The sequence below is a fragment of the Octopus sinensis genome, linkage group LG1 (assembly GCF_006345805.1).
Source record: "Octopus sinensis linkage group LG1, ASM634580v1, whole genome shotgun sequence".
Taxonomy (NCBI): domain Eukaryota; kingdom Metazoa; phylum Mollusca; class Cephalopoda; order Octopoda; family Octopodidae; genus Octopus; species Octopus sinensis.
The window spans coordinates 71547603-71552942 of record NC_042997.1 but is presented as its reverse complement, the minus strand read 5'-3'; the positions used below and the strand labels follow the sequence as shown (position 1 = coordinate 71552942).

Sequence of the window (5340 nt, the reverse complement as noted above, 5' to 3'; positions counted from 1 at the left end):
ATAGACAATGCATGAATTTTTAATAAAGTATTTATTTACCGTTACGTTTGAAATACCTTGCCTCGACGGGCAAGTTGTGATACATCCAAAAGCATGCGAAGTAAAATTTGAGTTTGGGTTCTCTTCATTGTTGAGTAGTAGTTGCTGAGACAGATGGAATGATGTTGTAAGAGAACAGAATTAGAGCTAGTGAGAGAGTGTGGGACGTTGTCTTTCTTTTTCCCTCTGGCTGTTTTGTCTGCCTGCTTCCATGATTCTAGTGGTCGATTCACTAACTGATGTTAGCTCTCTCTCAACTCGCGAGTTTGTTACCAAGGTGACTAACTGATTTTTGCTTGGGGTATGCTTGCTTATATAAAGATCCAGAAGGATAGATATATCATTGAGAACAATAGATTTAGTCGGTGGTCTTGTTATCTATTCTAGCTTTTGGTGAAGTAGAAGAGATTAGAAAGGGTCAAGTGGTGAAGACAATATTTCGGCCTAGCTAAAGGCATCTGGAAAATGTAAAACTGCTGTCAGAGAAAAACCATTGTTCCATCGTGGGAAAAGTTCTGTAGCAGTGTTAATTTAATCCACTTCATGCATGCAAGATTCGCTACACACACACACATACATACACGCACACACACATATATATATATATGTAGCGAATCTTGCATATATATAGTTTTTTATTCTTTTACTTCTTTCAGTTATTTGACTGCTGCCATACTGGAGCACCACTTTTAGTCGAACAAATCGACTACAGGACTTATTTTTGTAAGCCTAGTACTTATTCTATCGGCCTCTTTTGCCAAACCGCTAAGTTTCAGGGACATAAACACACTAACATCGGTTGCCAAGCGATGGCGGGGGTGGGGTGGACAAACACACACACATACACACGCACACATATATATACACGACAGGATTCTTTCACTTTCCGTCTATTAAGTCCACTCACAAGGCTTTGGTCGGCCCTAGGCTATAGCAAAAGACACTTGCCCTAGGTGCCACACAGTGGGACTGAACCCATATATTTATATATGTGTATGTATGTATGTATGTATGTATGTATGTATGTATGTGTGCGTGTGTGCGTGCGCGTGTAAGTGCAACCAGTATTGGCTTGTTTACGTCCCCGTAGCTTAGACGTTCGAAAAAAGAGACCGATAAAATAACTACCAGATTTTAAAGATAAGTACAGTGAGCTGTTCATCTAAAAACTTTCAACAATGACAACGCACGGGGACACCGCCCATTTGATTTCAAATTCATTGCCTCCACCTCCCGGTCACTACAGAAACTGCGATAAGCAGGCGATATCTATAACTAAGTGAATATCATTAAGGCCGATCATTTGCGGTCATATGCTTACGGAATAGATCTTACCGGTGTTATTGATAATTACTTATTAAAAAAAAATACATATATATATATATAAATATAGCAGTACCTATTCATAGCTGCTGTGGTGGCCGAGTGGTTAAGGCGTTGGACTTGAAATCCAATGGGCAATCCTCGCGCAGGTTCGAATCCTGCCCACAGCGTATCTTTTAAAGTGTGTTTTTATATTTATTAATATCACTTACCTAGTTCGTAACCTTTTTTTATTAGAAGATGGAACGCAAAAGGTACAGTATAATTGCTGGAAACCACAACCCCAAATCAGACAACTAACATATATAATAAAAGGAAACCACTGTATTTACTTGCGTAGGGGTATGTAAACTGCATGTAAACTCAATGTTGTTACAGTATGTCAACTTTATCTTCTTTCAGATTAACTGTATAATCTCTCTATATAAAATCCTCGATGTGTATGTGTGTGGTTCCTCTATGTACGGCCAAGCCACTGGATCAATTTGTACCAAATTTGGCATGAAGGTTTTTCATTACACGGGGAAGGTTTTCGGGGGTGGTCAAATTTTGGCCCTTGCTCATTTAGGGGGCTGTAGCCGCCTCACTGTACGACCCTTCCGATTATTTTTTCGGCGGTATAATTTCACTTTTCATAACGCTATAGTTTCACATTTATTCTTACCGTGTGTGTGTGTGTGTGTGTGTGTGTGTGTGTGTGTGTGTGTGTGTGTGTGTGTGTGTGTGTGTGTGTGTGTTTCCTCTATGCACGGCCAAACCACTGGATCAACCTGTACCAAATTTGGCTGTATGGAAAATACGTCGGTTTTGCTTTTTCGCTTTTTAATTGTGATAATGAAACAAGAGGTTTAAAGAAAAAGAAACAATACGGTTTCTAAATAATGAAAGGTATTCGTTCATACGAACACTTGCCTATACACTGTAGGATATCTTTCAGTTTATACGATAAACTTTATAAATTTCAAAGTTCAATATTCCTGTGACGTAAGTTAGAGATATCAACATGAGTTATTAAAATAATTGTTCGTGGAATGAACTTGATAAAATTAGCTGGAGTACACTCAATCTTTCATATTTAAATCAAATGTGACTAGTTCTACTTGGATATTGGTCCTACCTCAGATTCGAATCGAATCTACAATTTTCCCCTAGCCATACGGCCTATTGTTCTACACAGCCAAACCGCTGGATCAATCAATATCTATAAAGCTGAAATGCGAAAAAGTTGTTTGATTGCTTGGTTGTTTGTCTCATTTTGGGATGGGAACGGTTTAAAATGGGGTCAGATGGCGCCAAAATTTACAGGGACATGCAAAAAGAGGTGAGGAAGCGACTGGACTAGGCTAGAAACCCCTATCTCAAAACCTGTGGTTACTAGGGCAACAAAATCCAGAATTTGACAAGTGTTTGTCGTTTCACCCATTCAGATATCACCTGTCTTCCTCGATCTCTCTCTTTCCTTCCTTCGCTCCACAACGACGTTTGACAACTTCCACTCTCATTCCCTCTCCGCCTTCGCCGTCTCTCTGTCACTCTTTCTCTCACCACCTCTCTCACTGTACGTCTGTCTGTATCTATAGAGAGAAAGCGTTGACAGCCGCAAAAGTTTAAATATTCCCGCCACAGGTCTTTTAGAACGGTGTAAATTATCATCGCCCACCACCACCACCACCACCGCTCAATCATAACAGATATAATTAATCAGATATATTGTGTTAATTTATATATATATATATATACACACGTATATATATATATATATACACACGTATATATATATACTAGCAGCATAGCCCGGCGTTGCCCGGGTATGTAAGAGCCCCTAGTAGGCAACGACTAATCCCAATCTAGTCCTTTCCCTCTAGGGAACGAAGGCGCATGTGTAGGTTGCAATGTCTTCTCTTCACTCGAATACTTCTGTGTATACGCTGTTCCTAGCTGTCCCTTTGGGCGATAAAAAGGTCGAGTTGTGTCCCCTAGACAGAAAATGTGTTGCATATAAAAAGCTTAGATTCTCGACCCCATGTCGAATTTATCGATTTTGTTCAGAACTGTGGGAACTTTTCAAAATTTTCGCTGCGTTAGTTTTGAATTATGACATTGGGCTATGTGTGTGTCAAGTTTCATCAGAATCAGTTGAAAGCCGTGGTCAGGGTGAGGGTACAACCTGACAGACACACAGACACACACACAGACAAACTGCCGTTTATATATAGAGAGATATATATACACGTATATATATATATATACACGTATATATATATATATATATATATAGGTGTATATGTATATATGTATATGTGTATATATATGTCTATATATATGTGTATATATAGATGTATATGTATAGATGTATATATATCTATAGGTTTATATGTATATATGTAAATGTATGTGTATTTTTTCAATGTGTACAAATAACACGAAAAAATAAATAAATAGTTACCAGGGTAGCAAAGAATTCACATAAGTACCAAGGATGTTACAGCCTACTTATAAATGTAGAAATTCAAGGGTTTAGTAAAATGTTTTTGTATAACAGATAGTGTGTAGTTAAATTCAGGTGTTATTCAAATATTTATACTTCCGAAATATGTTTCGGAGAAAACATTGGTATTATTCCAGGATGTAGAACGATGCGATCTTCTCATCAGGAGCAAAAAGAGAAACAAAATACATCAATAAGCCATTTTCACCGAATGTGATTACTGCGTATATGATGAAGGGAACGCTGGCAAGCTCTTAAAAAAATGTTAATAGATTTAATGTCAAATGCAATTTAGAGAAAGAGGAGGAGAACGAAAGAAATTAGCAGAAAACTAAGAGTGGAGAAATATAGTGCGATAGATGAAAGGAAATAAAGCTTAAAGGTGTGGAAATAGATATATTTAGTGGAAATGAAATGTAAGAAGACAGTTAAAGGTCGAATTTTATAGATTTATAGAAATTACTTATAGGAACTAAAGGTATGTTTTTACTAATGTTTGCAACGATACACGCGTTCTTTAAATGTGTTTACAAGAGAATTATCTGAGAACAGGATGAGAGAGTGTTCTTCGTTACAGAGCGGGCAAGAAGATTTACATTTATCACATGGAAAGGACCTAGAAAGAATATTCCATTCCAAATCAAATTGATTATGTTCCTTCAGAGACCAAATTAATATACTAAGCCTAGCATTGTTGCGTTTATTGCTATTTCTAAATGTACAGTAATGTTTAGATATTCTTTTGGATAACTGAGATGAAGAACTACCTATGTAAAAAAAAAAAAAAAAAAAAAAAAAAAGACGCCAGAATCCGAAGTAATTTTACATTGATAAACAGAGTTTCTAGTCTTAGAATTACTGCTAAAGAAACGAATGCGATTGGAATTTATATCAGAAATATTAATATTATTGTTATTATTGTTCAAAGAATGGTTAGCGTTAATAATATCACTGTTATTATTTTAATTAAGTGGTTTTGTATTAGACAACTTATTGTTATGCGAAGAGATGATTTGTGAAAGGTTTTTGGTGTTTAAAAACCCTATTCTGAATCAGTGTGAATTGATAATAGAATGGTATCTTGAATTTTTCACGAAACTGGTAAGGGAGGTTGGATTTAATCTGCATACCATATGGAATTATCAACCAAACTGTTTTACTGGGACATGCCTTCTTATTAGGGTAATTATCTTTAAAAGTCCTACATGTACTTTTATAACGAAAAGAGGGTCTTAAAGAACGGTTATCTCCCTTACGCTGCAAAATTACAGTTTTCGATTTATTGTTGTTATTCGAACTAAAATTTATATTGTTATTACTGTTATGACGTGTTTTCATGTCCTGGTTAATAGAGGTAGAATTAATGTCAATGGGGTTAATATCGGTAATTTTTCTTTATAGCCTGCTTTAAGTAATTCAGCTTTATCGTTGAAGATATCAACATTAGCAGATAATCTAGGAAGTCTAAGTGAAATATTTCAAGCCTCAAA

General features: G+C 36.3%; 1 non-coding gene across 1 annotated transcript; it reads left to right on the top strand.

Annotated features, from left to right (window-relative positions):
- The first annotated feature begins 1450 nt into the window (after positions 1–1450).
- Trnas-uga lies at positions 1451–1532 on the top strand. Its single transcript has one exon. It is a non-coding gene; the product is annotated as a tRNA-Ser (tRNA).
- The last annotated feature ends 3808 nt before the right edge of the window (positions 1533–5340 follow it).